The sequence below is a fragment of the Aythya ferina genome (genome assembly GCF_964211825.1).
Source record: "Aythya ferina genome assembly, chromosome: 27".
Lineage (NCBI taxonomy): Eukaryota > Metazoa > Chordata > Aves > Anseriformes > Anatidae > Aythya > Aythya ferina.
The window spans coordinates 2,021,027-2,047,278 of record NC_140310.1 but is presented as its reverse complement, the minus strand read 5'-3'; the positions used below and the strand labels follow the sequence as shown (position 1 = coordinate 2,047,278).

Genomic DNA, 26,252 nt, shown 5'->3' with positions numbered 1-26,252 from the left:
AGATGATGGTAAATTAAAACAAAAAGTTTGACCTACACAAACTTTGCCATGCCAAAGAGCTTGGATGAAGCAGTTAAGCGCAGTATAAACCCACACAATGTGGAGCTTCTGAGCAGTACTGCAACTTTTTTCTTCGTTTGCAGGACTTTCAGGAAACGTCTACAATTTCTGCCATTTAAACTATTTTATTTGTAGCAAATAAATGTTTCTGATTGATGTCAAGAAGCGCACAGAACAGTTTTGCCTTTTGTCAGAACTGAAAGGGTGGCCAAGCGTTACAATTGATTTCCAAGGCTTATTTCTACAGGCACAGCTCAAAGATAGACATCCTCTCCTGGGCAGTCATGAGCTTAGAGACTTCTCAGTGACAAACATGAAATGGAAGAGTTTAACCACTTTATCCACATCTCTGACTCTGTTATAGGTGGAGCAGTAGGCCAGTTGAGAAGGTTATCACTCTGAGTGAGGCTTTGCAGTGTTATATTTCATTTTCATCACAGAGGCAGAGGAAGCAGAGCTAATAAGTACTTTGAGTTCATGCAAGGCAACTAAAAAACAGGACAAGATCATTAACATTCTGGCCACATTCTGGATGGGTTCAGGTTATGACACCTCATTTATTTTTTTAAGCGGGATGTTCACTGGGAAGTGTGAACTGATCTTTTCAACACTACCCAGTATTCACCTTCCTCCTGCTGGAATTAGAGAAACTTTAAAAAAAAAAAAAAAGATTAAAAAAAAATTCCCAGTGTTCCCAATGTGGCTGTCTAAAACAGTCGTGAAAAAAGGTTTGCACAAAGTGTTCTGACACACGCATCTGCTTTGCAGTTACTCGTCCTGAAGCTCATCCTCAGCAAAGAGCCAGCACAGCAGCTACATGCCCCTCTGGTCACACTCCAAGTACATTTTGGCTTTATCGCCATTTCACAAGCATTTAGCTAGTTATCCTGATCAGGATCACAAAGAGCTGTCATCACATGCAGTACCAGAAGCTCTCAGAGAAAACCCAGCGACACCACCAGCATCACAGCATTGCAGGACAGGAGCCTTGCCTGTGACTGTACTGTGCAACACCAGCTTTGCTCCTACAAGTAGCACCTTGTCAACCTAGGGACTGTAACATGAAGAAGTCACACACAGGAGTCAAGAATACAACAGCAACCCCTCAGCACCCGACCAGAGCACGTTCACCCAGTTATGTTCAGCAGCGCTCATGCAAGTGAAATGGAGGAACTGTTATCAACCGTTTTCCAACCTTAGCCCAACCCAATGATATGAGGTAGCCTGAAAAAAAAGAAAAAAAACGGTATTACATGACACCAGAGACAGCAGCATTCTTTGCCTACAAAATTGCTCAATCCATCCAGATCAAGGATCACAACTGATTTGTTGACAGCAGAAACTGAAAGCCACTGTCAAACAGGCTCACGTCTGACAGCCTAAGCATGCCACACCAATTATCTTGAAGCAACTCTAACTTACAGCACCAGCTTCTTACAGCGGCCTTGTACACCCCGGCAGTGTGAAAGCAGAAGCCTGCTTTCAAAACGTTCACACCTCTAAACGCTCCCCAGCCTATGACATTCTGCAGGAACAAGTTGCTTTGGCAGTTTAAAATGGAAAGCATCCAGGCCTTACATACATTAGGAAACGCGAAATTATTAGCAACAGAACGTTATAAATTTGTCTCCTTGACTACTGATCTTGAAGAGTACAGGCTACAGATTGTTTTCTACTTAAATTAAGGAAAAAAATAAAAGAATAAAATAAAAGCATGAGCATCATGCATGAGAACAACTGCACTTTGCTCCAGCCAGTCTGGAATTTAGCTAGCCAAACCTCTGCACCAAGCCTCCCTTGGGGCATTTAGACTCAACACTTCTGAAGTCTTATAGGCACGGAAGATGGCCTATTTCCTCCCTTACTGCAAAAACCTTTTGCTTTTTTGAAGACTTAAGTAAGCTACCCTCAAACCCCCATGTCAAGCAAGCCAGGCTTCTTTTCCTCTACTAAATTACTGTTTTACAATACAAATATTTACTCTGGATATACAAAAGACAGCAAAAGCATGAGACTGATCTGTCACAAGTAAGAGAGGTGTTCTACTACCTGTTTAAGAATATGGCAGGTCTGTTTGCTGCTGTGATTTACAACAGAATTATATAGGGGTGCTATAAAGGCACAATTCCCACCCTACCTCACCCTCGGTCCTTCTCTGGTGCTACATCTCTCACGATTCCATCGCCGTGTGATTTAATATATTATTAAATCCAGAGTTCTGTGAATAGGAAGTGGAAACCAGCACACTTCCAGTCCTCATAACTGCAAAAAAGAATTTGGAACATGAACCCCTAAAGACCATAGAAGGCTCTGAAACAATAAAACAAATAATTTGCATGATTTTTAATGCAGCCTGGCAAATATTTGAGCTATGCAGAGAAATTACCAAACAGCAACTTAAAATTAAATAAAAGATAGCATGGGATTTAAAAAGAGATTGGACAAATTCCTACAGGACAGATTCATTCACAGCATCGACCGCATGATAACAAAAACACTATTGTCACGATGCCATCTTATCCTGCTGACATTTCTGGACTGCTGTTTCAGAGAAGGTGGGGAGAAGTTTCAGGAAAAGTATCGCTCGCTATTCTATAATTGCCCTAGTCCCTAATTTTCTCCTTGGCATCAAGCATTAGATGCTGTCAGAAGCGGGACTGCTGACAGAGACGGAGCTCACATTTTGATGTCATCTGATCAATCGTGTTCTTAAGTTGCGGATGCAAGATACGCAACAAGATCTAGATTTTTATTTTAAATCAGAATTTGTCTAATATTGCTCTTCCTGTACTGGACTTTTTTATGGAAAAAAAAAAAAGAAAACCTTATTAATAAAAAACTTCCACAAATTAGTATTGTAGACATATACACCCATTACAACAAGAATTCTAAGAACTAGCTTTATTTCCAAGGAAGAAATAAAAATAATAATAAAATCAGATCTGGAGAATTTACTAGGAGAAAAATATCTTGTGCAAATGCTAGAAGTCACCTCTTGTTCAAGGGTTTTGGCATTATCATACAGCTGGGTATAGGTTTGCTGCATGTTATAATTAAATGTATTGCTGTGTGCTACACTCATAAAGCAAAGATCTCAAAAAAAGACTAAAACAATGCACAAGAGACAGGAACGAACTGGCATCCTTCTAGTCATGTACTTATGCAGTAACAGGGTCTGACATAAATCTCAGATTCCTATCAACGCGTTCATACCATACTGACCACCTACAAAGAAATATTAGCATGGCAATTGGCAGGAAAAGCACTGGACAAAACACCCTTTGTACACAAATGTCCTTTCACAGGTTTCTGGGCCAGCCTACATCTGTTAAATTTATTACCTTTTTTTTTTTTAAATCATAGATGAAGGTGGTTTATCTCTAGGTATAAAATAAACATCAAAATAAGGAAGATGCAGATAGAGCATACAAAGGCTTGGAAATCACAGCGGAATAGAGCACTGTGCAGATAAGAAATCAGTCTCTTAAAGTAAACCAAGGGGATTAAATCAAACTCTAAAAGCAGACAAGTAAATGATAAATGACACACAACTGTAACTAAACTAAATCTTTGGTGTCTAAATGAAATATAGAGGGCTGAAGAGATTATGCAAATTGAATCAGACTGAATCAAGACTTACAGCTGATGTAAAGTGTGAGGGAACACGCTGCAGTCTGAAGCCAGAGCAATTACACAACCTGGGACTGAGCAGCTGACCAAAGTGTAATGGATGGACATTTGCTTTGGTATCCTGAGTTGCATCTCCATAGGTGCCATCCAGGGTTTGGGGAGGAAGGAAAAACAAAAGAAGAAAGCTGTACAAAACACATATGTATTAGTGCTTGCATATGTAAATACATACTCTTAGTGATCCAGCTGAGATCTGAAAGTCATACAGAGCCAAAACCTACTAAAATCCTTCAGCTCTAGTACTTTTGAAATGGCGATACAGTTGCTTTCTCCTGAAATACAGTTGTGTCCTTTGCATACTTTCAAAAAATACTCCTGAAGCAGACTGCTCTGTATTGCTAGGTCTGATCACATTTCCAATTCAAATTCAAAATTTCTCAGAAGACTTCAAGACTTCTCAACTTCTAGTTTATTTTTCTTCTTTCAAGTCTGTACTCATAGAAACACAATAGAAATAGTAATACAGAAGTTAGGCAATGAGTTAAATGATCCAAAATGATGCTGTATTTATTTTATTCACCATTACCAGCAATTACAAATCATAATACAAGAGTCTTTTGACCTTTAGAATAACTGACGCAGTCTTTTGCAAGCTGAGCAAACCAGCCTCCCTAAGAACACAGGGAAGGGAAGGACGAAAGTCAAGTGCTGTAATTAGCTGCATAATTATTTTCCAAAATAAAATGTGCAATCTTCACCTCTTTGGCACTGAATGGCGTCATTGGGGCTAGTATCATTAAGCTGCCATCGCTGCACTATCATTACGGGGCTGATAAGGGAAGACAAACACTTTGAGATCCACTAGAGGATGCGCTTATTTCCCAACTTCCCTCAACTAATGTATTTATGTACTTATTTTTGTGGATGATGGGATTTTGAGGGCATGAAGGAAGGTCAGTGACACTGGAACCAGCAGGGATAAGAAGCATTTTTCTCAACAGGAATCGAGACTGGTGCTCTAATAATCATTATCCATTAAACCCTAGCTTTTTTCCAGCCGACGACAAAACTCTCATCAACTTGAGCAGCTTCAAGATTTTACTCCAGACTTGCAGACACAACAATAAACTCAACACAAGAACTACAAAAGGAATGAAGTGGGAGAGGAGGGAATCCAAGTCTTCATGAACCACTGCTCAAGTGAAGCTCCGTCCTGAATCTACAGGTATGAAGCACATATTGTGAGGGTCAGAGTTACCCAACACATTTGGAAACAAAAATAAATAAATAAATAAGAAAATATTGCTTGCATAATGAAACAAGAATAATTGAAAAGTCATTTAACTCTTCTTGCCACGTAAGAATGTCAGTATGTAGTGCCTATCCAGCTTGTTGGGTATTTCTAATACCAACTGGAAGTGAGCTAAGACTCACATAGTATTCGATACGCAGTTGGAATGCATTGAATTATGTTTGCATTTGTATTTTTAATAGCTTTCTTTCATCCCTGTTATATCCCAGGACCCTGCTTACTGCTAATAAAATAGGTTTTTTTCTTTTTGTTGTGTTAAGTCCAGAAAAACAGCAGCAGGCACAAAGGACAGGATCTCACCGAGGCAGACTGTCCCGTACAGGAACACCCTGAAAGATTTGTTTCCCCAAACAAAGAAAAAAAAAGGAACAAGGGAATCCCCACAACTTATGAGGTATAAGGTAACTCCAACACAGGATCTAAAACTTCCTTGTTTGCATTTTGGCCAACGAACTACAAAGCAAGGCACTCATTCTTTGGGTACAACTTGGACTTGGCTCTTCAGCAAAATCAAGAGGAATCCTCCACAGGCACAAGGAACAATGCTTACAAATCCGCGTGCAAGACCAGAGTTTTATTTCACTTTTCTAAAACCCAAATCACTCCACCAAACAGATGGGTCCGATTCTTTGCCAACCCCCTACAAAGCACACAGGATCCTCACGACTTCAAACGCTCCTACTTGTTATTGTTCTCGCAGAACAGAAGGTGCTGTGCAAAGACCAAAGCCTAATATGAAAGTAACAGCACTCATCTCACCAGATTGAAGTGTGAAAGACCAACAGGAGAAGGACCACTGGGGGATATGAATTCTTGCAAGACCTTAAAACTTCAGGAAAGTAGTCAGAAGAATTTTTCCTTGAGGCCTTAAGACAGAAACTCTGAGGGGAAGCAACTGTCTAGGGATGGAAGACAGTACGAACATTCACAGCTTCTAAGAGTTTGGGTTTTTTTTAAATGAAGATGGAAAGATTTAATTATTCAAAAACAAAAAGAACTGAAGGAGTCTGTCAATTAAAGTGGCTGATAAAAGTTTATGGTTGTTCTGAAATATTTAATAGAGAATGCTGAATATTTTATGTAAGAAATACTTGTCCTTGCAACAGAGCCTACTGTTAACACACAACAAAAAACCTAAGTTTTCAAACTCCCATAGAGGTACCTGAGCAAGGGTTTTGTCCTTCTCTACTGATGTTTCAAAATCAATACTAACAGGTGAAAACTAACACCCATGCAACTAGACTCTCACATCACCATGCCTACCCACAGTAGTCCCAACAACACCGAGCACTATTGTGATTAAAGGTTCATTAAAATTGGACTCAAGATGTGGATTCTTTGGTATTTCTTATCCATTCCTGACCCCCTCCACTACTTCCATTCTGAAAAGCCATAACAAGGCACTTTAAAACTAACCAGACCTTTAAATATACTGCAAAATTATATTGTTTTTTTTCTCGGACAATATAAACGAACTGAAAAGCTGACAAGCGCCTATGTTTACAAACAGATTCAAATAGCCAACAACATTCCCCCGTGTTGCATTTTCCAGACTAGTTTTCTGTCTTTCCATGCCATACGTCCAGTCTCTAGTTCTGGAGTCCTGCCAAGCTTAATTAGCAACAATATTAATGCTGCTAATACTAATACCTGAAATCTTCAGGTAAATTTATATATCTGTGGGAAAAGCAGGTTCCCTCAGAGCTCATTAGGGAATAAATGACTTAAGTAGCAAGGCAAACATGAGAATCGTGTTCATTTGGATGCTGCATCACAACCATTTCTGCACCACTGTCAACGTGATTTCAGAGCCAGTAATTAAGCTCTCACTGACCACAACCAACTTGTCCAAGCTAGACTACTAAATGCAAACTCCGAAAAGCCATTTTCAATATACCTTCAGCTTGCATTTTTCAGCCTGCAAGGACTCCCTGTCACAGACCACACTAGACAGAATGTAGCTTCGGCAATAGGGAAACTGCTCTTTTTTTCAGCATTTGATTAAATCAAAAAAAAAAAAAAAAAAAAAAAAAAAAAGTGATTTTTTCTTGTATAATACAACCGCGTAGAATAGGTAAATGCACTGATCTGTACTTTGTGTTCTTTTAAATTCTAAGGAAAAGACAAGCAGAATCAGCTGTAGTCATTATATGGCCCACTCAGCACCATCTCAATTTTACCTAAAATTCCCAGCCTCACAATGATAAAATTCAGCTTTCTTAAGTTGAAAGAGGAAGTCTCTCTCCTTATCAACCCAGAGACCACAGAGCCTGAGAGATACATCTGGCAAGAACCATAAAAATGCAAAGCCTGCCTAGCTAGCCATCCTCAAGTCCTAACTAGTTCAGATACTCGCCACTACAACTAGCAGCAATCCTTCAGGCATCAGTAGCACTTCTCTGGCAAAGAACACATTCACAAAATTCTCAAAATAGCATCAAGATGCAAAAACGATGACACGTGTGCACAAAATAAACGTAGCTACAAGATCTGCTATCTCAATTCTACCTAATTAAGAAAGTTCATTCAGAAATAAACTTTTCACCTTGGGTGAATCTGTTTTCCAAAAAGCAGCAAGAAATGCTATCAGATTTCAGGGTTTAGGCTGGCTCTGGAAAGCACAGAGCAACTCATTTGTTTTCTTCTGCATAAAGGGAGTCTTACCTTATTGAGTAAGGCGATGGGCTCTGGGGCAGACACATCCTGCAGTGGTGTGGGGGATCGTGGCATGCAGGTTTTCTGTTTTGAGGCCACTTGAGGCAGCTGAGGGAGCCTCCAGGACCTGGCAGCCCTTTTGAGCGCAGCTGATGAGGCTTGGGATGTAACAGGAGCACAGGAACTTTGTGGGGTTTTTTTGATCATGGGGAGGTTTAATTCAGCACCTGGCCTGATGGCTGCCAATGTGTCCCACCTGTCTCAAAGGGGGAAATAAATTCTAGCCCAGGAGGTGGCAGGGCTCATCAAGAGGGCTTCAAACTATGTATGAAGGGGGATGGGGATGAAACGAGGCTCGATGAAGATGAGCCTAGGGGAGCAATGTCAGGGTTGGGGTGAGGGCAATGGTGCAACTGAAGTGCAGCTACACCAATACAGGCAGCACAGGCAACAAATGGGATCTCACACTGAACGCATCTGAAGGAGCTAAAAGCAAACCCTATGTTCTGGAACAAGGTACTCGTAATGAAGTGGGATACACTGTGTTATAGTCCTGGTTTTAAACAGATAGGTTCTGGGTATCTTTCTCAAGCACTGAAAGTAAATGCAAACTCAAATAACTTCCTGAATCAGGACAGAAATTTTAAATTAATTTCTACATTAGCTGCAGTAATGTTCTGCATTTAGCATCACACCTTGAAAATCACGGTTGTGAATGAAAGACTTGAGCAAAACGCACAAGGAAAAACATCAATGCAGAGTAAATCACATAAAATCTGTCAGCACAAGAGCTGCAGTCACTGAAACTTCATCTGCAAGGATGGTTTTGTTCTTGCACCCAAGCAGGTTCCTTGCTGCAGCTGTCCCAGCTCAAGACTTGCCTTTTTGGTACTGCTGTGCCTCTAACACTGCCTGGGTTTGGGGTTTGCAAAGTCTTATTAGGGAGACCTGGTGAAGGGGAAACGTAGGAAGCAATCTGACAGCACACGGACAGCACTGAACAAAGAGCAGCTATCTGTCAAAAACATTGGAGAGGAAGAGGATTGCATCCTGTTGTGATGAAAGGATACGGAGGGGTTTTCTCCAGATGTCAGGTGGGCTGTTGAAAAGATGAGTGCTGTTCGGCACTGTGTTGTAAATGATGTTGAGGCATCAAGAGATTGTCTACATCATACAATGCTTCATAAGCCGAAAGAACGAACCAGGGCTAATTAGTTCAAGTGAACTATTAACAACTATCCGCTGGCACTCAAGCTAGCACCCTTGCGTACACAGAGCTCTGCTGTGAAGACATACAAGTTCATTCATCACTCGCTCAGGTATCTCTGGAGCCTTGAATAAAGGTCTTATTATTAAAATTCCTGTGCTTGATCTTGACTGAAAGGCCAGGCAGACAATTAGAGTATTTACTGTTGCAGACTTCCGTCAAAGTGAAACAAAGGTGATAACCACAAGGTGCTCGGCTCTAAGTTAGATTCCAGTCTTACTCTTGGTTTAAATTCTGCCTTAAATACAAAAACACAGGTCTCCTGATCCTGCCATTTACTATTGAAATGTAACTTCTCTGCACTTGTTTTGCCCTGTCCTTCATGAACTTCCCTCTACTCCTTTTCCCCTGTCTTAGCCCCACACACCTCTTACCTATTTAAATCTAAAGTCTTGAGAATAGTTCTTATGCACTGGCAATACATTAACACAGCTCCATCCTGTTCTCAAAATCTAAGTGCTCCTTCTGTAACAAGTAATATTTCTCCTTTTCTGTGAATTTGTCTTTAAAAGATGTCACTTAAAAAGAAGACGGAGCTGTTTTCTCCAGCATTTTCAAGGCATGTATGCAACAATCCTGCTCACCTCAGTAAAATAAAAATGCATAATTGCCAGCCTTAAAGCCATAATTTGCATTAAAATTGTGGAGTAAACCTCTTATGCATGCAGCACCATATGGGTAGCCACAGCAGTTGTGTCTCCTTCTAGGTGGGCAGGGAAAAATATTGCTGAACATATGCATCACTGTTGACCATCCCTGAACAGAACCTCTCTGATTAGATTTGGGAACTGGCGAGGAATTGACTTCATCTATGGACTCCATTTCCTGGATAATGTTATTAATTTATTCATTAAAATGTTATCAAATTATTGAAAAGAAATCTCCATCCTGAGTGTTAGATAACAGCAGCTCTGCTTCCCATCTCAACGGTACATTCGCTTTAACAGGACTTTTAACTAGCAATATTGTTTAGTGATTTTATTATTACCATTATTCAATTCAGCCAAGCTTTTTTTTTTTTTTCTTTGCACTCTGTTTACACTTTTTAATGAAGTTTTAATCTTCCCTGACATGTTTATTCAGGTTATTTGTTTTACAAAAGGAAAGGGCCTGAAGTATAACTGAGGAAATCAATGCTTTTTTCAACCTGGGTCCAAATCTCCTTTTCAAATATTCCTTAGCCTTGGCGATAATAATAATAACAGTAATAATAACCACATGGGTTTTGGAGAATGTAAGCAAGAAGGCTAGGGGTTTTTATATTAATCCAAGTAGAATTTAAATTCTTATGGCAGATCTGTGAATTCTACAAACCCCCAGAAGAATAGCTGATTGCAAAATTAACTCAAGCCTTCAGAGATTCACAGATAAATTTTTAAAGTATTTTTAAATAAAAATGCATGAAGTAGCACGGCAAACCTTAAGCCAGCATTGGTCACAGTAAATCAGCATTCCCTTAAAATCAAGCAACGTGTGTTCTTTTCCATTATGTACCTACAAATGTTTGCATATCTTTGCTGGGTTTGGTTTTATAGGGATCAGCACACTGGGCATATGTTGCATGGATAGCCTGAAAAATCCAACCACAAGAGCAGCAAGCCTGAGCAGCTGGATTTTACATGAAATAACTTAGTATCAGCTGTGGATTACTAGCTCTAAAAACGTAGTTCTTTGGCTGAAGTTTCTCATGTAGGAACAAAAGTCTACATCCATGTAAAGCTATCCGAACTCTGAAAATGAGGCAGACATACTTAGGCCTTAAACTTACTGACATTTCTGGTGAATTCTACCCTTTCACAATATAACAAGCAAAAAGCTGAGAACATCGAGTGACTGGAGGGCTGTTGGCGGTGTTTGCTGAATCAGCTCTCCTTGGATGAGCTCTTGCTACTGTCCTTATTCTGCAAGCAGTTTCCACACTATGGAGATGGAGGAGGACCCAGCAAATTCCTTCCACAGGGATGAAAAGCAGCACAGTGGTTAACTACACTCAGCTGAAACATCCAAGGACTATGCCTATTACCCTGTTTTCACCAGCATTATAAGGTTCAATGCAAGAGCAGATTCAAAGCAAGTCCCTTACTTCAGACCTGCCATAGTCCCTTCGCAATAATAAATAAGGGTGCCAAAAATTAAGAATTTAAATAACTTACTTCCAGTGACTTCTATGAAGAACTTCTCTCCTGTAGTACTTGTCATGCTGAATACACACATTATTACCTTATATGTAAGATAGCTAATAAGATGTTTTCCATTTAATTTTCTGAGCAGCAGAAGTATTTAAAGAACATTAATGTAGTCAGACTTAATTTACTCCTTTTTTCCCCATGACTTGCAATCATTTTTCACCATCCTCATGCTAGTTAGCTATTATTTTGTAAATGAATGACTTCATTTAATTTAGTTTCAGATTTAATTGTTCCTTATTGGAAATGTCAGCTTTCACAGTTCATTAATAAGGGCACTGGTGGAAAGAAAGCAAGGAAAGAAGTGGGGATAGGGAGAAATAAACTTATCTTGCAAGTTACGAAGAGCTTTAGTTAATGTAATGTCCGCATATTTGTTCTAAGTCCCTCTTGAACCCTGGTCTCTGGATTTACATTACTGGGCATGTTTGCTGGAATTCAACAGACCAGCTTCTCTGACAGATGCTGCTTGCTGACAAAGACATACAATACAATCCCTGAACTGTTAAGGCTCTCCTCCCAGATTAGTTGGCAGAAAAATTCTGAGGTGGCAATCAGCCACCTTCCTGTGGCAGTGGTTTAAATATTCAGATGGAAAAATGGTTCTTCTAAAGAGAGCCAAACACTATTCTGGAAATCTGAGCAAAGGTGCAAGGGGGATTTCCTGGGTAACAGGCATTTTGGAATACCTTTGGAAAATCTGTGGAGCATTTGTAGATCTGGTCAAGGCACAGAATCCCACTGCATCAGACAATCCACTGATGTTTTCTGGATGCTGATTGCCTGGACTGGTGGCTACAGACTGCTGAATGCCAGCAACCTTCTTTAATAAAGAAGTATTATCTTTAATCTCTTCCACCTCCATTACACATGCGAAAATGTGAACAAAAACTAACTCCCTGTCTTTATGTAGTAATAACAATCCCATTAACCCGTGCCATTAAATACTACTGCGCTGAATGAGCTCCTCTAGGTAGTCCAAAATTACCACTTGGGAGATGTAAGTGTATTTATACAATGTAGATATGAAATAAATAATAAAAACATACTATTTCTTTCTTTGCCAAGTGGTATGGGACTAAAATGCCTGTTTTCCCAGTTTTGTCTTTCTTGATGACTTTAGATTGTCTTCGAAGTTTTACAGAGCCAAAGTGTCTTTCTAAAGTGGTGAAACACAAACACTTGTGAGAATCACTGAGACGTAACAATATCATATCCATCCACTAATTGGAACACATTAAAAGTTTAAGTTTGATCAAAATTTGTGACTCAACTACTGGCTAATATTCATAAAATGGATTACTGGCAGAGGAAAAAAAAAAAAAAAAACAACACAAGCATAATCTATGAAATCTTTATGACATAATCAAGACTAGTAGTTAAAACTGATATATAAATCCATCAGCGTAACACTGCAGTAATACATTATAAAGGGAACGCATCTTGCAATCCGTCCTGTATTTTGGATACTTTCTCTGTAAAATGCTTTCTAAGCTCATTTAGCTCAATTATCATTTATGAAACACTTTCTATGAAATGGCTTTGACTTTGTGTTATTGGTCTGCCTTATGCTACTTGCACATGCTTAAAAAAAAGGTTCCCTACAGCTTTTTTGGGGGAAAAAATGCAATTTCATTTCTTAAACAAGTAAATAGTGCATAGAGAATTGCATAAGAAAAAAGGATAAAATTAGAAATAGGCTATATACTTATGCAGAGCCTCCAAAAAAAAAAAAAACAACAAAAAAAAAAGACAATAGCTGAAAGAAAACAGAGCTTTTGTATGCAGAATTTATTACACATCAAAAGAAGGAAAACTGGCTCTATTTACCACGTATGGGAAGAGAAGGAAGATATTGTATGCTGCACATAGCAGAAGATACTAACAGCTGAACTGAAATTGTGAAAAAAATCTCCACTAATTTTTCAGGTATGTTGGATAAGAGCTGTATGCTTGCATCCACCCCTAGATTTGCCACAGACTTGCCCTGCAGAGCATTTAGCATCCCACATATATTCAGCAGATCAGCTGAGCAGATGCTTCATTTTAAGCAGACGAGAAGTCCCTTTCAAGAGAAAACAACTTACATTTGAGGACACCGCCAAGCTGGACCGCTGGCTTTGATCTTGGTAAGAGGACCTGATTTCCAGAGACGCAAACCACGTCCTGCTTCCATTTAGTTCGAGGAGGGGCAGAGGGACAGAAAGAAACCACACACAGGAGGTTATGACCTCAGTTTTCCCATGTATACAACAGCAGATTAATTTTACACAACAGGGGTATTGACAGGTATTCAAGCTAGAATTTCAATTTGACATTCAGATTTTAAGAAGAAAAATATGATATAAATTCAAAATATTGTTGTAATAAACACTCAACTGTACAAACTATAATCATCTTCCTTTTTACTTCCAAAACAGCAAAGGTAAATGTAATACAAACACTTATCAAGGTGAAATTACCCCGTCTTAGAGAGACCATGAAAGGAAAATTCTAACATGATATTTTCTTGGATGAAAGCTCCCATGCAAGTGTAAATTATTATCATTAAAATAATGAATTCTTTGCCCGGTTTAAGCTTTGCAGCTCACTCTGGAATTGAAAAGTGCTCCCTGCTCAATGAAACTCAGGGGGGTACTGTAAATTTTCCACAGCATTTGGTTTTCAACTACATTCTACGGACTCTTATGATCAGGAGGCAAAACCGCATTGAAAAATACTTGTGAGTAAGCACACAGAGCAGTTGTCTTTCAGTTATAATTCCTGGATAATGTGGATGTTGGTCAGTGCTGCAGAGCAATTTAAACATCAGTTCACTGGTTCAAATCTGGGTCAGGCACGTTGTTTAGAAGAAAAGAGCTCCTGGATATCCTGTATCAGGTACTATTGTCTCGGGCAATTCCCCAGCTGACATACTGATATATAGAAAAAAGCCACCAGAGTATTTCGCCCATTTAGACAACTCATCATTCCAAAAAAAAAAAACAGAATTAAAGCAAGCTCTGAGCTGGAACTGACCTCTCAACACTGAAACTGCTCCCTCTGATGCCAAGGTTGAGGCAGGTTGTGCAGCACCACATTTACATGCTCACTTGACCCTTGCCAGCATCAAAAATGCTAGAGAAACACAAGAGAACAGTGCAGATTCATTTTCACATGCTGCCTCTGCCTAGAACAGAAGGAAAAGTTTTTAACCTCACTTTTCAATAGAAAAAAAAAGTTCAATGCATCAAGTTGTTTCCAGCTAATTAGAAACTTCAATCCTTCCAGTATGTATCAAGATTAGTTTCTAAAACAAAGAAAAGGACAGAGCAACATACAGCAAAACATTTTTGTCATAAAAAAAAATCCAAAGTATTCCTTGGCCGTTTTGTTTTGGGGATAAATTAAAATTCAGAATCTCAGGATGAAGATTCCCTTTCTTTTCCAGATCTATTTCTAGATGTTCGGTTCACTCTTCAGCAGTTTTGCAGCACTACACATCTTGTGCCTAGTCTTTGGAGATTGTGCAGGTAATGAGGACTTGCTGATTCCAGTTGCATTTGGGGCTAATACATATGAAATAAGGCCTAGACTATCTAAGCTGCACACACAGTATTCAAAATTAAAAAGCCACCTTTGACCATCTCTAAATTTACTTTATGAATTATTATTCATGAAAAAGAGCCTTTACGACTAGCTTATCAATGATAAACAGATTGTATTAGCATAGTGGCAGCATCAGTAGCAGTCCATCTAGAAAAGTTATTAGATGCGAGCATAACCTACAGCTCTGAGCAATGTCTTCACTGATTCGATCCCTTAATTACAGCAATCAATTGACATTAATATGGCAATTCGATGACCTACTTTGTAAAGAGGTCAGACAAAATGATTGAATGGTCTCTTTGAGTCTTCAAACCCATAAATAACCATTTATTAAGATATCTAATAAGCATGTATTAGCTAGATTGAGCATAGAGAAGCCAAGCTGTCTGAATCAAGTTGAACAACAACTTGAAGTTTGATCTTTCAGTGCCCCAGAAGTGCCTGGACCAACAAGCTGCTTAGGGGAGGGTCCCAAGTCTCTGTGTTTGTCTCTGCCCTCCCATAGCCTCCAGATTTATGAGTTCATAAATGCTTTGTCTTCATGTGCAAACTTTTAGCAAGTCTCAAAAACATTCCTAGGAAGGAAAATCAACAGTCTGTTCACCTTTGTATTAATCCCCTAGAGCCTATTCATAAATGAATTTTGAATTCAAATTTTATTAGGAGGGTTTAGGAAAGTTCTTCCAGCATTTAGAACAACCTCCTCGTCCATCTTACATACCACGTTACCAACTTAATTAATTTACATGATGCTATTTAATGAGAGACTCTTCCACACTTCTCCCAGTCACTTGTGTCTTTTGGTGGCTCCTGATCATGCCTGAAGTGCAATGCAATGCTCTCATGCATGGTAGTGTGAGTGTTGCAAACTTTGCCTAAGAAACGTTCTGTTGTTTACTGTTTATGGAGGAATGTATCACTGTTCACTAATGTTCTCTGATATAGCTTGATTGCTTTGTGTGCAGAAAACAATAAAAAAGTTAATTACAAATAAACAAAGGAAAGCAAGAGAATATAGACCCTGTACTATCGACATAAAATTGTGAACTGAAAGCATCAATGTAACAGAAGCTACTAAAGACATTTTAGATGCTGTTTTGGTGCTATAAATGATTTCCCACAAACAAAAGGTGCAGTCTACTGAACTCATGTACCTCCAGATTTTTGGTAGACTGAAGGAGCCCCACAAAAGAGAAGATAGGAAGCTATTCAAAAGATAATGACTATTATTTCTACTGTTCATCTCAAGCATTACTTGTAGTAATTAAAAGAAATACCATGTTTGACTGGCAAGTCATCTCCTCGACCCAAGTCAACTGTTGTACTTTCAGCAAAGCTACTGCTGAGTATTTCATCCTGACTTTCTATTTCTGCTGATACAACATACCTGTTGCACACATTCCTCTGCCTATTTGCAAGTATTCTGCCCCATTTCACCATTGCTAACATTTCATCCTTTGCCCGAGACTTCTCAACCACAGTGGATGTTTCTGCATTCTGTCCAGCTCTTACGTGCACAGCTCATTCCTCCATCTGGGATTAGCATATACAAAGCTGACTCCACAGCCAGAAAAAAGAAATGTACATACCACTTTCCCCCATGTTCAGAGCTGCATGTGTCCTAAGGCTGGGAGACGTGCTGAGTAATCCCTCTTGAGACTTCTGATCTGAAAAGAGTGGGCTCTGCAGGATGCTGGAGAAAGCCTGGGGGCAGAAAAACAAGGACAATGTCAACTAGATACCCTTAGAAGCAACAGAGTTGTATATTACCACAGGTTTCCAACCTCTAACAAGAAACCAGACTACAGAAGGAGTTTGGAGCCCACCTGCTTACCCCTCTGCTTTCCCAGCCACCCAACTTCCTTGTGCTCGTTCATGCAGCAGCTGCTTTACGCCATTTGAAAAAAATCCTGTCTCAATGTTACTGTATTCTGGAAACTTAGCAAGAGAATATCCCTCGGCATCCAAAAAATGGCAGGCAGAACTAATATGAAAGCCAAGCAAAGAAAATAGGACAGGTGAAAGTCATTCCAGGAAGTCTAAAATGTGTTTTCCAATGATTAGCTAAAAAAAATAAAAAATAAAAAATTGATTGCTAGCCTGCAGATGTTCCTGAGCAATTCAGAAATAGGAAGAGCAAGTCTTTTGTGCGTACTATTCAAACTGCTGTATCTGGCTTTCAGCAAGTTAGGTGCTTCCATCCACAATCAGAGATATTTTCCTCTCTGAATGCTGACCAGATGGACAGTTTCTGTGTGGTTGCAGTGTGTGTGAGGGGGTGGGGGGCAAAGGGGGAGCATGGCAATTATCAGAATGTGTGAAACTTCACCACTACCGCTGCAATAAAATGACTGGAATAATATCAAATTTATATTCCGTGCACATATATTTCATATGCATACACCATCATAACTGCCTGGGAGAAAAAGTCAGTTATTTTCTTTTTCTAAATCCTTTTTCCTTATCGGCTATAAAATGTTACAATAAAAATATAATAATCTCAGGGGTGAACTGAAGTCCCAGAAGGTGCTTGTCGAGGAGAAAAATAATTGTTAGCCAGAGCTGATTAAATAGCAATATTTTCCCACAGCCTGAAATGATGGCTAAGAAATCATCCAGGAGATGTTAGCCTCAGTATTCTTAACTTGTCATGAACGGTTAATTTGCTCAGAAATACATTCTAAAGCCGGTGATGCCACATCTCCCCCCCAGCCATACTAATTGTTTATTAGCATACAAAAGAACCAATGACCTTTCAAATGGCATGCTTATTGTCCCTGGTAGGCAGAAGAAATGAGCCTTGGCACAGCGAACGTTGCTTGGTTCCTTTTCATTTTTAGGAAAGTAACCTTTTAGGCAATGAACTCTTCATCAACAGTATTTCACATCCTGTATTTAATAATCAGGGAAGGGAACACAACTGTGTTATTTTGCTGTTTTATCTCGGATTCAAACTTTAACAAAAAGAAATGAGGTTATTTTTAAGTGTTACTTAATAGTTGTATAGGTGGAAGTATTTGGGGGATTTAAAAGCACACTACAAAGTTTTGAAGTGTTCCATATCAAGCACTAGACCTACACATTTACGTGTAAACTTTTGAAAGGTGCTCGGAACTCAGGCAATTTTTTTCACGGTATTACATTACTCCTCCACTCAGCATTGTATCTGATTGAGGAGCCCGAGTCTCATCTTCAAAAGCCATTTAAAAGCCCAGGACACTCAGCTCCATTGCGTTTCACCATGGATTAGATTCGTAAATCACAAAACCACAGAACAGCCATGGTTTGGAAGTGACCTCTGGAAGCTGTCCAGTCCAAATCCCTGCACAAGACAGAATGAGCTACAGCAGGCTGCCTATGGCCATGTCCAGTTTTAAATGTCTCCAGGGATGTAGACCCCACAGCCCATCTAGGAAACCTCCAGTGTTTGGTGACTTTCACAATAAAAAAGCTTTTTCTCACGTTTAAACTGAATTTCCAGTATTTCAATTTGTGTCCAGTGGCTCTTATCCTGTGACTGGCTACCACTCAGAAGAGTCTGGCTCCATTATTTTTACTCTCTCTCATCAAGCAACATGCTGATAAAATTCCCCCGAGCTTTCTCTTCTTGAGGCTAAACAGTCCCAGCTGCTTTCAGAGAGCTAGCACCAGTCACTTCCCAAAGCAGGAGACATCAAAGTCCAAAAACAGATTTTTGAAGGAAGTTTACTTGCCCATGGGCATCGTACATCACAAGAACAGAGAAACCTACTGAGAAATTGGTTCCATCCAGACTATCTTAGGAATGCTGTGAAGTTCAGAGTACGTGCACCATATTACTTATTAAGCTGGGCACAACACTGCACGAACAGTGCTGTTCTGCCTGGAAGATTTGCCAACCTGGCTTAGCAAGAGCTCAAGAGTCTGTCCTGTGTTCCCCTGCATCATGCGTGTTTGTGGAAATTAGCAGAGGTACATACCTATGTATTTGGGTGCACTAATGAAGGACAAACCTAATTTTTCTAGGATGGACTAACATCACACAGAATTTAACAAAACTTTTAAACCTGAGCCCCTTTGCTAGTCTTGCTGTGAGTTCATTACCGTTCTGGGGAAAGAGGCATTAGCAAATTAGCAAAGCAGTTATCAGCAGGTGTGACCTCCCCAGCCCTGTAAATGAACATTAATGCAACGATCTGAAATATCTAGCAGGCATGGGACCACGGAACATGAAAATGGAAGTACTGCGATTCTTTCGTATACATGGCACTGAATTCTACAAGAACCAGCTTGTAAGACCAAAATGGTCCAGAAGACATTAGGGGTCCTAGATGAGATGTTTTGTATCCTAAAGAAATAAATACTTGGGCTCCAATCTGCATGGTTGGCTTATCAAGCTTATCTGGTAAGCTGTCTGAAAGGACAGACCTCTGAAAGACCCTGAATCTGCTCCTCTGGCCATAAGCATGGCAGGACACCACACAGAATGGTTCACACATCTTTTAGCTAAGTGGACATAATGAAAACGGTGATGCGAGTTTATCATGTTTATTTTATAACAAGCGTATATTGAGGCTTGGTTAAAGGTATCCACAAGAGAAACAGTTTCCAAGACCTAGTAGAGACCAGGCAATCTGTTGGATGTCTTAGTCCATTACATTGCTGAGCCGATTCATGATAATGTTATTTAGCGTAGGTTTCCATTTGGACAAAGAGTAAAGAGCTTGATCTATAACATTTGTAATTGAATTAGCAACCTCTTTGTTTCCCTATTCTCTTTATGACCAGGGCATGTCCGCGTTTTGTGTGCATTCTGAGTTACAGGAGTCAAGCCACTTGTGGGGAAAAGTACTATATAAAGCCCTTTTGGAAATGGATTTTTATTTCATTCAACTCTTTTTCTTCCTGAAGAAGTGATTTTATCATTTTTTTTTCTTTTTTTTTGCCTTTTTTTTTTTCATTGCTTTTATCCAGCAGCCTCTACTTAAATCCGCTCCGCTTCACCTAGATCCAGCTGGATTCCATAGATCTATTTGTATGGCTGATACAGTTTGACCCTTATATGCCTGAAGCTAGGGCTTCAGGATTCATTTGCTTTCTATTGCATTATTTTTCTGGACAGAATAGTAATGGTAGGTTAGGAAAGAAGAGAATAATTTAACGAGGGATTTAAACACCTGCTTAATTACATCTCTGCTGAGGGCAGCACTGATTCAAGTGCTTAATTGGGTGTTGTTATTTGAAAATATGGAAGAACTACATGAAAAGAGCTTTGTAAAAGTACCTGATCGTACAGTAACATTCACCATTTATTACAATGCTCAGCATTAAAAGCAGGCCTACATTTTCTGTCTAGTGGATTCTCATGCTAAGCTAAGATGGAAGAGAACAGATGTTCCTTACACAGGAGCAAGGATATTTCTGCTTTTGACCACAGAGATATTTGTCTAGAGTTGCACCTTATGATTTTCAAATACAGTTTGAGCAATAAGAAAACTGAAACCTCTTGAAGGTCCAGTAAAAATGCAGTCCATCTCTATAAATATCCACATGCCCCTCCATCGGGATCAACACCGGCTATGCCAGGGAGCAATGCAATTACTGTCACCTTCCCAACAAGGGAACCAAGCCCCAAAGTTAGCAGAGCTTGAGGACAAGGAACAGAATACAAACATTCCCATGCCTAAACCAATGAGCCCAAAGTAGTCAAGTATTGTATGCTGACTCTGAAAGCAATGAGTTGTCTCTTCATCAGTTGTTCTCTACTACTTTGACCTCCATATAGACTATCCATCCAATCCCTCTGGCCTCCTAAGCATCAATGTCACTTTTATAACAGAGATGTATATTCCTAAATTAGTAAGTACTTGAGAAAGATTTCCCCGTGCCCCAGCTAAGTTTTAATCAGTGAAGCCTTGGTAAGTCTTCCATTTCCACTAATTCTGCAGGACAGAGTTTTAGAAAAAATTCTTTGTCGTACGTTTTAAATCTGAGATGCTGAAACTGAAGATGTATAAACACACCAGCATATGCGTTTTCTGGAAACAAACAATTCTAAAAAAAACAAATGGATATTGCTTACATGGATACATTACTTGTACTGGTGTGGGTGTAATAAAGTGAAGTAGCAGCTTGTCTAAAAGGTTTAAAGGCTAATAAGAGTGAGATGTCGCCGATGCTGGATAGGGTGAACAATAAAAACTTGTCAGTGACTTTACCTTCCTGAGCGTAAAATGGAATTCACTAAAACGTTTGGAGTTTGTTCCCTTGTGAACGTCTTCATTGGATGGGGCTCTGGATCGTATTAGCTTGAGCCCTCAATTTAGGGCATACTTTCCCCTCTCCTTTGAGGTGTAAGTCCTCAGGGTTCCTGCCAAAACGTGTTGCTGGGAGGCATCTGTGAGAAACTGAGCCAACATACACACACTACAGCTGGGAGAGCAACTGTACAGCCAATTCCTTCAGGGCCCAATTATTTGCCACAAAATTGAAGGGCTGGGATACATTTCTGACTTTAGACACTTCCTAGCCCACTTTATTTTTTTCTACTGCACTTCAAACAGTAAGAAATGAAGAAAAAACTGTTTGGCAATAATGCAGTGGAAGCTCCTTTGCTGAGTTTGAGGCTATTAGTATTCAAATATAAAACATTGGATATTCATGTAATCATCCTGATTATCCTGAATGACACTACTAAAAGCTAATTTATATTGTCCAAAATCATTTAAAATAATGTCTTTCAAAACCACAAATATATTTTTTACATGAGTAATTATTTGAGTACCTGAAATTAGGATTGCTGCCAGAAGGTGATTTAAAAGGAATCTCATTTTAAGGGGCAGAGGGGACTGACTTCAGAACTGTTTCAAATACCAAAAACGGCTGGATTTGATCTTTAGAAATGCTAACTCATGCTTCAAGAACCAGCTTTTCTTTTTAAGTCCCCAGCTGGAAACTTAATGAATACGTATGAAACACGTCTTACAAATCTGGAGAAAATAAACCCGTATATTAAGCATTTTGGGAAGAGCAGTTGTTGTAGTTTGTTTGTATGATGGCTAATAACTGAAGCGAATTCCAACATTTGTGCTAGCATGTGTCCAATTTGTTTACTGCCTTATAAAAAAATAAAAAAAATCCAGAAAGGACAGACTGGCATGACCTCAAAGGAAAAAGACACAATTTGCATTCTGTGACAGAATATCAAAATATAGAGAATCTTATTCTAATCTAGCAACTCATACAGCAGAAGAAAAGAAAACTAACCATTGCTGTGGTTGAAGTAAGGTACATTTGGAAAAAAACTTCCTTGAATCACAAACATTATAAGAAAAGGAAAAAATAGCTGATATGTTACATGGGTAATGTGATAAAAAAAACGATTGTGCAAACCCAGTACAAAACTGAGGAGTCTTTTCACTGCTTCTTCTGAAGTGTAACCGTGGGCATAAGGAAATGGGTGAAAATTGGTGAGATAATTGGAAGCACAGAAAGCTGCTCAGAAGACAAACAGGGGAGCTCAGACAGGGAGGAGTGTGATGGGAGATGGTTCTCTCGTGGCTCAAATACGGGGGCAGGACTGTGTTGTGCCTGCAGCAAGACTGTGATTCTTGATACTTTACTTACCCTGTCCATCCTGTTCCTACACCCCTCTGCGGACAAGACATTTGACTTGGGACACTCTGTTTGGTCTCTTCTGTGCTGCATTCTTTATATTTTGACTAAAACAGATATAAATGAATTAAATGAACATCACAAAACCAAGCAAAAAGTGACACAGCTATCTTTAAATAAGAGGTGCCACATATTTGCAATTTAAACAACAGGCATATGTTTGACTAAATTAAAATTCAAAGACACGCATGCCAAAGTCAACCAAGGAGCAAAGGTATCTGTAATAAGAGTTAAAATTATCAGAATTAATCAGCATTGATTTTTAGTTTCCTAAAGTTTGTTATTTGGGGGTATTTAAAGGGCAGAAATAATAGAACCAGTTTGTAACAGAACAGCTGAGGGAAAAGGAAAATTCTCTAGTGTCATTCTTACCAGAGGAAAAAAAAAAAGAAAGGAAATATCCAAGATCATAAGATTTAATGTTATCAGTGGGAATTCATAACCAGTAAAAACAAGAACCCAACCAAGAAACTGGACTGCTTGCTACCGAACATTAATTTAGCTAAGAAAGGAATAAATAACATGAAAACAAGAATCATACATACTGCGTACATAAAGATGAAATCAATTCAGGCTGTGGAAATAAAATGCTCTATCGTGGGTTATCTATCTATGCTAGATTTCAAAAGAAGGTTGGAAATCACATCGAACTAAGAAATCTTTGTTGCTTGCCAGCGGTGTCTTCTGTGGCCAGCTGGCCCCTACCAAAATTACAGGTTTAACAGCTCGCCACACCACTTCAGCAGCTTTATTTCCAGTCAGCTTGTGGTGAAAGATATCAGCAGAGGGCTTGCCCTGGCTCATTAAATAAACAACTAAACATGTCAACAAGCAAATTATACGACGATGGAAAGCACGCTAAGGATTTACATTTTCTGCTGTTAAATCCTAATCCTAGGAGCCACACAGAAGAGCTGGGATGGGTGTGGAGTTGTAGGATGTTTTACCCCAGCTTCCAGCCTCTGGGACAGCCTGAGCGATGGTTAGGAAAGAAGAGAGGAGCCACATTCTGCCTGCTTCAGAAGAAAGCTTCGTCTGTCGTCCAGATGAGCAGGAGAAAGCCTTGGGCAATGCCACCAGCACAGGGACAAGCGCCGCCATTTGGCGGTCACTGCGGAATGGCGGCGGCCAGGGGGAGGGCTTCCTGCATCGAGGCCACTCGAGGGAGCCACCAGGCCTCTACAGCCCCCTCGAAGGCGGCCGACGAGGCTTGGGGGGAGCCAGGAGCGCCTCCCTCTGTCCTACAAAGGCAGCTCTGGGTGTGCGGGAGCGACCGGGAGCAGGCTCGGTCGTGTTAGTGTTGTGGGAAGGGTTTGCTGCTGGAGAAACGGTGCCCACCCGCCGAGCAAAAATCCAGGCTAGGGGGTGCAGCCTCCCCAGGCAGGTGCCTCCCAGAACGACAAAGATCTTCTTGTCCAACACCCCTGCTGAGCAAGGTCACCTAGAGCACCTTGTGCAGGATAGCACCCAAGTGGTTTTGAATATCTGTATCGTGGGTGTAAGTGTGCTCAGCTGGATGAGCTCTTCCAAGAGGTGGCTCAGCTGTGAGAGGAGCTCACCAGGCAGAACTCAGGTTCAGGAACCTGAGCAGGAGATTCACAAATGGTGTTAAACCCTGACACAGTCAGAGCAGCAGCCCTGTCCACTTGAAGATAATAATATTAAAAAAAAAAAAAAAAAAAATCTTCCCATATATACAAAAACAGTGCTTTTTCAGTTGCTTATCCCACATTGCAGCATCTTCCTCTCCTTCACAAGAATTAGTGGTATGTCAACCAGAGGAGAAAGATTAGACATCAAGGCATAGTTTTTTATTATTATTATTATTATTTGTTTGTTTTGGTTTTGCTCTGTCAGGTTATAATAAATTCATTAAGCATATTCAGCACAGAATTATGGCCAGGACACACACACACAGATGGAGCTTTATAATATATGCACAGGTGAACGTACTCAGTGATTTTGCATGATCACATTGGAAAACCACATAAAATTGTGTCAATGAGATAATCAGCTCTTTAAAAGAAAATGAGCAACGTTTGTAACTATATTCGGAGTCAATATATGCAATGTTGGGAAGAAAAGAGGCATGAAGGTTAAAAACAATTTTTCATCCATTATTAGATTTTCACTTATCACTTCAGATGCATACATGTTATCTTAATTAAACAGTACAATTCAGGGTCAGCCCCTGCAAAACTCCAGGCATGCTAAACCAAAAATGATTTACATTTAGGGTAGTAAAAGTTGCCAAGATGAAAGAATAAAATAGTTCTTGAATGAAGTTTCTGGATTCCTATCTGTATGTATAAAGCTAGTGAACAGGTCTCTGAGAAATTCAGCACATTCCCTCCTTCCCTGTTCCTTTTTTCTTTCCCACCCATACAAATCCAATGTCAGAACATTTTGATGTTCACATCCAGTTCGAAATTTTAACTTGTTCCAGCAACAAATGAGGTTTTCACCTGAATTTTCAAGCATTTTCTGAAAACTCTCCATTATGACAAATAGTAATTGCAGTCATACTGACTGCTCTTTTTTACAGGAACTACAAATTCTAGCAGCAAACCCTGCTCAAAAACCTTGCATAAAGCATTAATACTCTTTTCTTACTAGTCCAACTCTTTGTTCCATAGTACAATATAATGTACATTCCTTACCATACTTTTTATGAAGAAAATATCCCTACAGCTTCCTCATTTCTTTTTCCATGTAACAGATTTTTGTTATGATCTACTGAGGTGTTATGGCAGCTTTTCAGCTTGTAATTTATACACTAAAATTTATCTTGTGTCATTGCATTTTGATGATAGAAGGAGAGGAGGACAAAGAAAAATATGATCATGCAAGTACCAAGCAGCTGTTTTGTACTAGTATGATACCCACTCATGTGAAAAGGGCAGTGTGGATTTCACTCTCACATATGGTGGGGCTCTTACACTCCTGTGCAATGAAAGAAGCTCATGGATGCTGAAATACCATTGTTTAGTACCTGGACTGCAGGACACGGATCGGGGACTCTAAATTCTGCTGTGCTTCTGCTAAACTGAAAGGCTCTGGCTGAACCATCCAGTCTCTGTGCCTGTTCTTCTGTTACTGTTGTCGTCCAGTTTGCCTGTTGACAGTCCTTTAGCAGGAACACCACCCAAAAAACTTATGCACCATGTAACAGTGGTGAAAACATCGCAGCAGGAATAAGTCTGTCTTGGGGTACATGGGCTAAGGTCACTACAAGAATGGTGCCTAATTAGCCACAGCCTATCTGCGTCCCTGAAAATACCCTAAAAGTCACGCATCAGCTTGTATCCTGTCTAAATATGGCCTGTAGATGATGGAGGGAAAAAAATAAAAGCCTCAACTGAATAAAACAAGTTAATGCTGCAGGTGACTTTTGGCTAAAACGCTGCGGTTATGAGGACATGGGAGACAGTTTAATTTACAATGGAAATGACTGAAGAGAATATCAGTGGATTCATCTGTCACATCTATCAGAACACCAGCTGTATGCATTGCCCAAGGCTATGATGGCATTACTGGTTTGATTTGTTGTTGTTGATTGCTAGCTTCACGTTAATTCATTCTACTGTACTAGAATGTTTCAGGGGCTCATCTGTTATTATTAATATTAATAATCCAAAGCACTTTCATCCAAAGAACTCAAGGCACTTTACAAACATTAATTAAGCTTCACAACACCCCCAGGGGTAAGTAAACTTTTGAGATCTCTTGAAAAGGTCAGAGAGGGCTTGGTTTAAAGCAGCAGCCTTGGTTAAATTCAATGGACTAAGTAATAGGAGACGTGAGTTCAAGTGCCACTTTTATCACAGATATTCTCCTCAGAGAAGCAACTCCATATCTCTGTGCCCCAGTCTTCCGACTGAAAGGGGTGGATTAAGGGAAA

General features: G+C 39.7%; 1 protein-coding gene across 11 annotated transcripts in view; it reads right to left on the bottom strand.

The window, feature by feature from the left end:
- Positions 1–23,507, bottom strand: part of LRRTM4 (leucine rich repeat transmembrane neuronal 4) — a 322,407-nt gene extending 298,900 nt beyond the window's left edge. For 5 of the 11 annotated variants that reach the window (XM_084499496.1, XM_084499484.1, XM_084499494.1 and 2 more), the window contains exon 1: positions 7,667–7,818. The gene's annotated coding sequence lies outside the window, so the exon portion shown is untranslated. Of the gene's footprint in view, positions 1–7,666; positions 7,842–13,197; positions 13,277–16,287; positions 16,403–22,303; positions 22,399–23,221 lie in introns of those variants that run through there. The other 6 variants (XM_084499491.1, XM_084499489.1, XM_084499482.1 and 3 more) reach the window with 3 other exon arrangements.
- Positions 23,508–26,252: the final 2,745 nt, after the last annotated feature.